Raw genomic sequence first — 13005 nt, 5'->3', positions numbered from 1 at the left:
GCCTTCAGGGATACATACTACTTAATGTAACTTTGTTTATTCTTTCATTTCAATGATTTATGCTAAAATTTAAGCAGAAAAAAATGGTGGAACTGGAATGAAAATGAATAATTTACTAAGGAAATTAATATTTTACATGCTGACATTTTACCTGCTCAAGTTAGCTTATCAAAGGCACTTTAAAGACATATACTCAAAGACTGAGAATGAAATAACTTTGAGAACAAGGATCATATGCATATAGAGCAACTGTGGTGCTCTTTGCCAAAATTTGTGTAGGATCACACCATTCAGCATGTGAGTTTTGTAGAAATTGATCCACTTCCAAAAACAGTCTATGATTTAAATTGGGACTTGCGTATTAGCTTTTCTTTTTCGACCCCCCAATGAAATGGTCTTTATCTAAGACAGGTTACACTAATCAGCTTTTAGGATGCCCATACTAAAAAACACTTATGTTCTTTTCTTCTTACCAAAGTGATCCATCTGTCTGTACGAAACACTGTATCCCACCACTGGCAGGAGATAGTGTAGACTATAGGGAAGGAGAGAGGATCCTGCTGGATTCTTGATTTGTCTCAGGAAAATGGAAACTTTGTTCAGAGGTTTGTAACCCATTCTAATTTTGTGTTGTTTTTGGTGTGAACCAGTACCTGTTGTATCTTTGATGCAGAGTAGGGATATGGTGTGTGTGTGTAGTCTTGGGAGAATGGGAGATGAAGGAAAGAGGTTTTGCTTTCTTTTTAAGAAGTTTAGCCAAGAAAATCCTGGTTGCTTGGCTGTTTTTGGATTTAGGCCAAAATGACTAAGGCTATGAGGATAGTATATTACGTAAGTCTGTAAATTGTGTGTTCTTCTGCTCCAGAATTTTTTTTTTTTTCACCCTACTTTGCAGGATGAAAAACCCAAGTATCTGGGACCAAAAAACATTACTACCTCCATAAGAGACCACCTAACTCACCTTCAGTTGAAAAAAACCTTATAAAAGTTCTTCACATCCTGTATGGGATTAGAACCCAGCTCTTTCCAATTAAAAAATCAATACAGACTGAAGTGGAAAATCCTGTCTAAATTCCTGAATATACTTGCACAGAAGGCATAAAAAGGATAAACAGAATATTATGAGAAGAAAAAGATTGACAGTGAGGTTGATGATCATCTATATAGCAAACTACTCTCTTGTGGATAGAATATAAATGAGTTGATGCAGTTAGGAGTGTTTCTTAAACTGTGTTGCATGAAACCCTAGGGTTCTGCAATAACTTGTAGAGGGTTCCCCAGAGCATATAGACATTTATCCATCCATCCATCTTCAAGGCCCACCTTTCCTAATTGGGTTGTGGGGGCAGCAGCTGCAATAGGGACTTCCAATGGTCACGATCCTCTGCCACCAAGCTCAGGTATTCTGGTGGGACTCCCAGACGTATCCACCCAAGGTTTTGGATATAATCTATCCAGCAAGTCCTTGGCCTTCCATCCTCTGGCTTGGCATCAGGGTGAGCCTCAGCTATTGGGCGGGTCCGCAAGTGGTGGATAGCGAAACGGCTTGCAGATACGTAAGCTAGCTGCAATGAGGGGGAAACCTGAGCAGTCCAGAACCGAGGTGGTAGTGCTAATAGGGCATTACCAAACACTAACATGGTCAGGTCATCATACAATGGTCATACTGCATCGTCTGTCACACAGGTTACCAAGGGACCCATTCGAAAAATATGTTACAGTCTCCCTTAGACACCATTCCTCAACACTCTGCTAGAGGAAACTCAACCAATGGGCCCACTACCTGTTTGGGGAAGTGTTTAGAGGCAGCGCAAAGAAATGGCTCTGCAAAAGGACAGATAGACATTTATAACTTGCATTAAATATAGTTCTGTAAAAAACCTTCAGTGAATGGGGAAAATACTAATTATTATTAAATTGACTCATTTCTATAACAGTTATGTTATTTTATTATTTGAACATCTGCAGTTATTTTGGGACTGTTATATTAATCTAATCTAATTAATCTAATATTGTTTATATTAGATTAATAAACATTATTTTATAAGATAAAAAAGTAAGAAGTAAGAAATTATAAAATCAAAGAAATGACTTATTAAATTAAAGATCCACCTGGAAGAAAACTTTGGTGATGGAGTGGAAATGAATCATGTTCAAATAATGTTGTAGCTGTTTTCATCTTTTTAAACGTGTATAACAGGAAATGAAGAGGATAAAACCCAAAGCTTTCCTTGGAATTGCACAAAGCAGAGTAAACATTATTGTGAAGAAATCTGTATGCACAAAAATATATGATATTAACCTCCCTACCGGCTAGGACGTCTATAGACGTCCAACTAAATCTGGATATGATTCAGCCCACCTGTTTAAAGAACCTGGATAAGAAGTGCAATCTGACTGTCATGTCCATTAGAAGGTGTGAAACCCTCACGCTGAAGAGAACGGTTAATCGGATTATCTCCCGTTCGTAACTGCCTCTCAGTTGCCTATAACAAGAAACGGACTTTCTTGTTCCATGCTGATGAACTGGATTTTAGTTATATATGATAGACTAAAAATAGAGAAATTATTTATATTTTTGTTTTCTCTTTTTATTGTACAATACAATTTTAATTTCTGGACAAAATAAAGGTCTTGCATAATTTCTTCACTTAAATATTGCCTTACCTTGGAGAACCAATTTAATTTTTTATTTTTTTGCGCTAATTTTTTTCTAATCGCTTACTAGACAAAAGATTTTTCTTTGTTCTCGAAGAAATTAATTCACGATAATTATTTGAAATATTCTTTTAAAAAAAGAAAAGAAAACCGGCTGCCGACGTTTCAGATTATATTAATTTTATTTTTGTACAAAACCATTGAAATCGAATAATACTTCACAGATTTCCTTTAGGACACGCTTGAGCAACTTTGCTTTATAGAGAATAACATGAAATTCTTTAATCATATTACTAAATTTTTTCTTCATGTTGTATAGTAATCTGTACTTTCACTTTCTTGGTTTCCTTGTATAATTGGTCATTACAAAATGAAATTAACAGTTATGATTTAAATTTATATTTTCTGCATAATTCAGATAGTTTATTCTCCAATTTTTAAAGTAAGCGATACATTTGCTTATTTTTATCATTCAAAATATGTATATTAAATGTGAAATTTCATTTCCATATTTTTACAATGGAATTGAACTTTATTTCGTCTCTGATAGTTTAAACTCTCCCCCTCCCCCCGTTGCATTACTATCACACACCCGAAAACTGTTATGAAACATAGGTACAGTTTTTATTTAATTCGTTATTTTTCTCTAGTAATTGTTCCACATAACTTTAATTTTTCGATACTGAAACTATGTGGTGATTATTATAAATTAGCAAATTATAAATCAGACAATATACATATTTCCTGATTATTATAAATCAGGAAGTTATGTGATATTCGGATATAGGTGAAATTAATATTTAAAATCACTGTCATCCTTCAAATGCAATATCAGAATAAAGAAAGTGGAAAACCCCAAGTTTCGAAATACATTTAGAAAGCCCGCTCTCGAAAAGTACTGGTCTACAGACTGGATTCTGAACACGCCAATGTTTCGTGATGTTATGACTGAAAAACAATTCAGTCTCATCATGAAGTATTTGCATTTTCAGAATAATGAGGAATACGATCAGGCAACACATCCTTGCCCAGTCCTCAACAAAATTTATGATTTTCTGATGAAAATCCGTCAAAAATGTAGATCACTCTCCATTCCTGAGAGAGACTTGAGTATCGATGAAAGCCTTATGCCATTCAAAGGCGAATCGGAAGTGGATATCTTTGGGATTTCAAACCTTATACGGGAAAGCAAACTGTAATCGAGCACGATGAATATTCGGATCTCCCCTTGTCGATGTGTGCAGTAATGTAGTTACTAGACCCTTTACTGGGGAAAGGTTACTGCATTATAATGGATAATTACTATATATGTGTCCTGAACTCGCTGATTTGCTTTTACAGCATTACAGATAGTTATGGTGCTGTAAATGCAAAAAGGCGAGATATGCCTCCAGATCTGGCTTCAGGAAAGCTATCGAAGGGGGAAATCCGAACTTATCAGTGAGGGAAAGTCTTTGCACTACGTTGGAAAGCCAAAAAAGATGTTTTTCTGCTATCTTCCCTGCAGAATCCATCAACGGAATCCATGGAGAAGCATGGTTTGAAGAAAGAAAAACTCATTGCTGTGTGTGCATACAACGACACTATGGGTTGAGTCGACAGGTGCGATCAGCAGCTATCATTCTATTCTGTAATGAGGAAACAGCATAAAAAATATTACAAAAAAGTGTTTGGACATGTTATTTGAATTTTGAAGTGTTTGGATTTTGTTATTTGGAACAGTTAACTCCTGTACAAGAAAAAATTTTTGTCTACCATAACATATCTAGAATACAGAATAGAAATTGCGAAAGCATTGCTGCATGAACATGCACCTTCTTCAGCAAGCAGAAAAACAGGAAATCCTGCCAGACATCTGAGGTTGAACGCTGCTAACTCCAACCATTATCCCGAAAATCTACCACCAACGGCTAATAAAAAAAAACCTGCACGCAAATGTTATGTATGTAATAAAAAAAAATATCAGAAAGGAAACAAAAATCTGGTGCCCTGAGTGTAAAACTGCTTTGTGTGTTTACCCTTGCTTCAAGGTGTTCCACGCTGTTCAAGAATTTTAAATTCTGAACAGCATGAAATAAAAATGTTTGTCTTCAAGGCCATCAAAACAGTCCTTTTCAGGACTACAAATATTGATAGAGGGATACCAGAATGCACCGTTTCTTTTTCATCTTGAAGGCTAATTTTTAAGTTCTTTTTATGACACAGAGAAACTGGAAAGAGTATTCCAGGTAAAGTATTTCACCAAAACAATAAAAAATAATGAAATAAAATCTACCCTATATATATATAAAATGATAAGCCTTTTTATGTCATGTTTATCGAAACGTTTTGAAACTCAGGGGCTACCCTTAGTGTCGAGTCTTCAAAATTCGAGTCATCAGAATTCAGGGGCGGAACCCCCTTTCGAGTTATCACAATTGAAGGAGAACTGGTCTACCATACCGGAACACGGGGGGTTGGGCATAGAACCTAGTTAATAAATGAAATATATAAATAATAACGGGAACATTTTCACCTTGCCAACACTCAACATTGATGTGATATGGGTTCCAAATTTCTTGTTTCGGAGATATATATATATATTACAAAGTTTTGTAATAAAAATTTCTGCTACAATGAAGTTTGGCAGAATCAACAATATTATTACTACCTTATTTCTGTTTCTCGTGTGGGAGAAAAACGGTAAAATGTCACTCTTATAATTATATGAGATGTTATAATGGCAAAAATAGTAAGAAAAAAGTCATTTGCACTTTCTCTTCAAAACACAAAGAAAGAACATGGTAAATTCAGCCAGTGGAAAAGAAAATACTACATATTTTTCTCCTGTTATCTGATTTTTTTTCTTGTAGTACAAAGAAGAAATCACTGCATATAACATGAAGTCTGCAGGAGGGAAAAAAATCTGGAAATTGGTTACATTATAACGAATAGAGAAATCATGTCAGAAAAATTATTCATGTAAGATTCTAATCTCAGCAGACATAACATTTTCTTCTAGATTAGATATCTAAAGTAACTGAAACTTTGCTACTATTTAACACTAAAATGAATGGGTATATTCCCCAAGTGATTTACGTTTGTAACAGCTGTCTTGCGAACGATTTATGAAATAAATTATCTGAAATATCCTCAGATTGATTAGGTCTATACCCCCCCCCCCCCCAAAAAAAAAGATTATGAAACGCATATGCACCTTTTCTTTGAAAATAATTCAAATCCTCTTTTTCAAGATAATTGTATGATTTAATTTCTAATTTTTGATAATAAAAGTGAAACTGATCATTATAAATTAAGCAATTATTTTGGCATAAATAATGTATAAGCATGTAAACGAAATATCAGTATTTCTGTTAGGATATAGGTAATCAACAATCGAAAAGGAAAGAAGACATTCTTGACATATTCTGCACTACAGCCTGAGGCACTTTAGTGTTCTCCCCATTAGTGTTCTTCTCAATAGCACTGAGAGTAATAAGCCTTCAACTTTTCCTCCAGCTAAGAGGATATTACCAAGTATTTAGAAGACTTAGATTATTTCAGAAATAGCTTTCAGCAGCAGAAGTAATATTTAGATTTTTTTAAAGAAAAACAAACACAAATAATACTACTGAACTTTCTTTTGTGTGGTATGCATATAAACAATTTTGCATGGTGAAAATATAGCATATTATTTCTAAAATTTCACATAATTTCAGCAGACAGTAGAACAGCTGATTTTAGATTGCAAATAAATAGAACAGAATTAGAAGCTTCAGGATACAATCTGATTGCCATATATCTTTTGTCAAAATGGTAAAATGAAGTAATTGATTTTGAATGCTGTCTAGAAAAGGTTTCAAACCTGTATAGAAATTTAGAGTAGTTATGCAATTCAGTTCTAGGAGAGAAGAAGGAGGGAGGGGGGGGCATTAGAAAATCTTCAAAATGAGCAAAAATGTTGAATCATTCCGTATATGATATTTTTCACATTATATTTTCAACATATCTACGAGGTTATGCACTAGATATTATCGTAATATGCATAATACAAATAAATAAATAAATGACGAAGGTGAAGAATCACTGCTAAAATATCATTGGATATAAATTTTTGATACCAAAAAGACACGATCGGAAACCGAGTAATGCAATTTAGCATTTTTACATTTTTTTTTTATCTTGTCTTTATGAATAACAAAAAATCGTTTCTAAATCTGAAATGTGATGATCCATATAATGCTATTTCGCTAGAAACTAAAGCAAAAGGACATATTTATTTCAATAAATATTATTTAAAAATATAAATATTTGACATAATATTTTCAAAGCAAACATTTGAAAATTCGAAAAAAAATTATTCAATTATTATACGTAAAGTGAAAGAACAATCAGTGCAACTCTTCCGGTGCACTGATTTGTAGAATAAAACACACCAAATTTAGTATCACTAAATAGATTCATTGCAAAAGCTGATCAGTGGTCATTTCAGGATTGATTTTTTTCGCATATGTGAAATTCATTTCAATTTTTGGGAAGAGACGCAATAAATCATTTTAGAGGCAAGAAAGGTCAAATAACTTAGGACAGTAAATGAAATTCTAAGCAACACAATAGACGTAAAGACAGGGGGAAGGGACACAAAGGTCACTCAGCAACAGTTAATCCACTAATGGCTATAGAATAGCCGTAACGAGATTAACAGCGGAGGAAGGTAATGGCATGATAAAAGGTAGAATGCCGACGAAGTTTTGATCCATGAAAAAAGCTAGGGAGTGTTGAATATTTCATCCACACCGACCGGTTGGGAGGTTAAGCATGCTAATTTCATGTTGTTAAATTACAATACATAGTTCTGTGAATAATTTAGTAGATTTACTACAGGATATTTTTTTTTTCAAAAAATTACCCTTTAGTAATACAATTATATATTAAATGTATTATAGATAATTTTGTTTTAATATCCCACACGAGAGGTTGTTTAACTGTTAGTACCATGGATAAGCATAAAGTTCAAGGATAATGAAGCTGTCTATTATCTAATGCAGATTATACTCTTTAGAAAATAAACAGAAGGAAGGGAAAATGTTGTTCCAGAGAACAGCAGCAAAGGAAATGATCGACAAGGATGAAAAATTTCTATAAGTATGAACAGTGAAGGGGTAGTGAGTGACCGCTGCATGTGTTACAGAAAGATTTACAGGAGAATGGAAGAATCACCAATGCTAATTCTGATGAACAGTACCCATTGAAAAAAAAAAAAAAGCTGTGTATGTAAAAGAGAATGGAGTAAACTGGTAAGGGAGATCTGACAGCTCTCTTCTGAACTAAGTCAATGATTTTCAGGGAGCTCTAGGGTCATCACCCCCAAATGTGAGTGCAGTGCTCAATAGCTGGATGAATTTGTGATTACTATAGAATTAATAGCTGTTCAGGGGTAATGAATGGAATGAAAGAGAGGAAAAAAATAATGGCTGAATGCTGAGGAGATATTACTTGAAATATGTTTATATCAATCAAGGAAATAAATTATTTTCTGGAGAAAACTTATATTATATTGAGAGCCTTCATGGCACAATCAGTAGTGACAATGCCTGTTTGGTGGAAAATTCTGGGATTTAATCCCATTTAAGACATGAGGAATCTTTTTGAGTGAAGGCAAGTCTCATACTGAGGCAGCAAACTGACCAGAGAACATGTATAGAGTGTTTCAAATTAAAGTATCCCTATTCAGAGCAGTTCATAGAGAGAGAACCAGCAGACAAAATACACTCAAACTTGGTGGGTATATCATTATATATGCAATGTTTTCTATATCACATTTTATGAAATGAGTGAAATAAGCATCACTAAATAACTTCATTTGTAACTGATTCTGAATCATTTCACAATCACATACCATCAGGTTCACATTAATGTAATTTTTTCCTGCTCACAGTGCCATATTTCTACCACTGGTTATTTTTGATAACTTATTTTTCAGGAATTACAACATATACTCAATATTAATTATAATAACTTTATTAATACTTCCAACATTTTAGCAATGTTACATTGCCATTTTCAGGGATCACAAACAATGATATGTGCATACAGACACTAACATGATAAATGATACTGAAGAAAGGCAACCAAAGTCAAGCAGAGAATCCTAATGGTGCCTCTGGTGGACTAAATTAAGTAGCCATTGGGCTGAAGATATGAGAATGAGTGCTTTCAAAATTTGGGGCAGTTTCATGCACCCTAATTTGTAGAGGTTTGGAAAGTTTCTCAGGGCCGAGGCATTTTCCAGAAATAGCCTCTCATATTTATCTGCTCTGCCTCAGCATTGAGAAACTTTCTAAAAACCTCAACAAATATGGTACGCACTCATCCTCAGATTTTCAGCCCAAAGGCCAAGACCACTTAATTTAGTCCACTGGCACCATTTAGGACTATGCCTGACTTTGGTTGCCTTTCTTCAGCCTCATTTACCACATGTTAGTGTTCTGCATGCACATATCCTTGGAATCCCTGAAGACAGCAATGTAACGTTGCTGAAATAGAAGTATTAATTAAAGTTATAATTTATTTATTCTTATAGCAAAAGGAATACAATACAGCTACAGGTCAATGTCCAGTCTAGAAAGCCAATTCAGGGCCTCATCCATCACCTCATGGATGTTCTGGAGGCCACCATAATGAAATTGGTGCCTTGGGCAGTCGTTCACAATATGAATAATCGTCTGGGCCACAGGGAAACAATCAAAATAAGGGTGATCTAGCAGCCTCCATTTATGTAGTAGGTAGCCACATCTGCCCTGGTTAGTTCTGATCCTGTTGATAGATGACCAAATCTTCTTAAGAGGAGCAAAATCAGGCTGCAGAGCACAGGGATCCTCAACTAGGAAGCCATTTGTTAGAAGATTGTTGGACCAGTGTTCTCTCCACATCAGGTGTTGATGGTAAGGCAGCTGAAGCGAGTTCGTCCATGGAACAGAAAGGCTTTTTGATTTTAGGCGAAGACTAGGTGGATTTATGAGAGTCTGGTGCAGAGGGAGGAATGATTAAATTCTTTAATCAAGGCTTGTCTTCTTCATATGTTTGGTGGAGCAATGTAAGAGAGGACAGGCAGCCAGGGGAGAGGGGGTGCTTCTCAGTGTCCCATTAATTGTGTGCATGGTAGAGTTTAGCTGGGTGTCTATAATGTTAGCGTGTGCACTTCTTTTCCCAGATGGGGGCACAGTATTCTGCTGCAGAGAATGCGAGGGCTAGTGAAGACATCCTTGGGACTTCTGCAACACAACCCCAGGTTGTTCCAGTGAGCCTTGAAATTATATCGTTTCTCATTTTAATTTTCTTGGACAGGTTGGTGATGTGTCTTTTATAGGTTAGGCTTCTGTCCAGGCTCACTCCTAGGTATTTTGGGTGAGGCTCATATTCTACTATTTTGACACAGAGAGGTTGATTTGCCTCTGCATTGTTCAGGTGGAATACTGTGGACACAGTTTTTCTTGGATTTGGCTTCAGGTGCCATTGCTTGAAGTACTCTTCCAGGATGTTCAGGTCTGTGTTCAAGATTGATTTCAGGTTGGCAAAGGATGTAGATTGGTGTAAGATCGCTAGGCCATTGGCATACATATATTTGCTTGATCTGGTAAGTCAGACATGTAGATACTAAAGAGTAAAGGAGCTAGCACAGAGTTCTGTGGGAGACCATTGTGGAGGAATCTGGGCCTACTTTTTTTTCCACCAATATGGGCCCATATCTTTCTGTTGGAGAGAATGAATTCAAAAAGCTGAAAAGTTTTTTGCACCTTATAATATTGCCTAGCTTTAGGAGGAGACCCTTGATCTAGACTGTGTCATAAGCTGATGTTAAGTCAATGAAAGTGGCTCCAGATTTGAGTTTCTTCTGGAAGCTTGCTTCAATCTGTGTTGTCAGAGCCAGGACCTGGTCACAGCAACTTCCTCCCAGCCTGAAGCCAGCTTGTTCAATCAGGAGTGCTCTTTCAATGTATGGTGAAATTCTTTTAAGGAGAATTCTTTCAAAGAGCTTAAAGGTGGAGCAAAGCAAGGAGACAGGTTCTAGATTTTTGACCTCATTTGGATCTTTCCCTGGTTTGCTGCCACAGATTTGGTAGTTTTCCAGTCATTATAATTTTGAGAAAAGGGTGGCCAGCCATGTTTGACCTCATTGGCTGAGATGTTTTAGAAACTTGGGGAGGATACCATCCACTCCTGCAGCCTTGCCATTCTTGGCGAGTTTCAAGGCTTCCTGTGCCTCTTCCCAAGATACTGGGTGTACAAGTTCCGGAAGCTCGGGACTAGTCTTCAGGTTTCGTCTGATGGAAGATTGCACATTTATTTTCCTGATAGAGCTGAGACATATCTTGGAGGTTTTCAGTAAATGATTGGCCATTTGATCAGGAGTTATCTCTGGTGGTTTGTGTATTGTTGGTTCTGTCCCACATAATTTTCTCAGAAGTGACCAACTCTTCTGGCTAGATGTGGTGAAATCAAGTTCATGGATGGTTGAGATCCATCTTTCCTTTCTGTTTTTGTCGAGCATTGTTATGAGCTCTTTAGCAATAGTTGGGTCTTCAGTCTCTTCATATTTGGCTAAAAGTTCCTTAGTTTCCCTCCTCCAGCATGGGATGCATTGTTTTCTGTAGCCTCTAGGAATAGAAGCTTTGGCTGTAGTTTTGATTAGATTAAAAAATCTGGGATAGCAATTAGGGGTGGGTGGAATTGCTGTTATGATCTACTCAATTTGTTTCTCAAATGCATTCCAGATGGATTTGCGAAGGTTTCATCTAATGATTGGTGTTCTGCTGATGATTCGGATTAATATGCCTGTCTCTTTTAGTGTAGGACAATGCTAGCTATTAGGGAATCAGTTGAGGATGGTTCTGATTGTTGGACAGAGTGTCCAACTACCAGAACATGTTGCCATAGAGACTATGGCAGATCTGGGGTGTAGATTCTGTTCCATTTGGCTGAGTGAAGAGTACCTTCCTACTTGGCATCGTAAATCAAATACAGATTATATGTATCCATCCAGTTAACTAGATTATTAAAGTTATAATTAATATTTAGTATACATTGTAATTTCTGAAAAATAATAATTATGAGTAGCCAATGTGTATAAGTCTTTCTACTAGAAGGATGATCATTTTTGAACTAATGTTTTTTCATCATCAAATTCCTGACATGTACCTTCAAGGGGTGTACAGGATATTATGATAGTACTACATGAAAATCTTACATCATTACTAACTTCCTATCAACAATTTTCCTCCAAATCAATCTGTTATCTGTCAAGACTTCAACATTATCAGATCTTATATTTCTGTCTTCTAAGGCACTTTTTACTGTATCAATCCGCCTGGTCTTTCTCCTGCCATCTTGGCACTGTTTAGCCAATCTTGCTTCTTCCATTCTGTTTAAATGACCATACCACCTGAGATTAGTTCTGCTAATACATTCCTGAAAGCTAACAATGTCAAGTTGCTTCCTAATATCCTCATTTTTAATATGATACTGCCATTGATGCCATCTGATCAGTCCTTCCTACTCTTTCTGAGGACTATACTCAGATTGAAGTAATGCCTAATTATTTCATATATAAGTATATATGAAACTATGATTTCGGCATTACTCCAACCTGAGTATCACCTCTGGATCTGGCTCCCACTGATGAGACCTCAATAAAAGTTGAAACTGGTCTGGATAGTGACCCTTCCCATAATTCATAGCATTATACATAGTCATAAGGATATGTGCTTTACATTATGGGATACTAAGACAAGTGATGTGAAGTCATTAGCTTCTATAATCCAAGTTGCCACAGTCCTGAAAATATACTTCAGGTGCAAACTGTGTTTGCTTACATTTGGATAAAGGATTAAACCAAGTATATAATTTCTTGGTATCTTTCATTTATAGTATAATGAGACAAGTGGAAAAACTTCCATCGTAGTCAACTAACAATTTAATAAAAAAAATCCTGGAGCTCTCCTAATGAACTATCGATCTACATTACTTTATCTGATTTACTCTATTGCTGGAACTGCAGGCAAAAAAAAATAATAAATTTAATTAAATAATTCAGATCCATTTTCAATGGTTGGTATTTTTTATCTGCTTACATTTGAAAATGCAGCTACCACAATTTATAATTCCTAAACAAGTTCCTGTTTTCACTATAGAATTCTATCTTTTCTAAACACAGTCCTAATGAGCAGGTTGAATATGTAACACTATCCCATGGTTAAAAAAAAAATGTTGAAACAAGCAACCTTATTTCAATAAAGAAGGTTTGAAATGGGTTTCAAAGTATATTTTGAAACTTAAAAATCAAATAAAGTGAAATTATAACATTTCACA

The 13005-nt window shown here is 35.6% G+C and overlaps 1 protein-coding gene across 1 annotated transcript in view; it reads right to left on the bottom strand.

Annotated features, from left to right (window-relative positions):
- Positions 1-13005, bottom strand: part of mdy (diacylglycerol O-acyltransferase) — a 205951-nt gene that overhangs the window by 44409 nt on the left and 148537 nt on the right. The gene's annotated exons all lie outside the window — the stretch shown is intronic.

This window comes from Typopeltis vanoorti, chromosome 9 (assembly GCF_054136105.1).
Source record: "Typopeltis vanoorti isolate ZY-2024b chromosome 9, IOZ_Tvanoo_1.0, whole genome shotgun sequence".
Lineage (NCBI taxonomy): Eukaryota > Metazoa > Arthropoda > Arachnida > Uropygi > Thelyphonidae > Typopeltis > Typopeltis vanoorti.
This window is presented reverse-complemented; position numbering and strand designations above follow the sequence as displayed.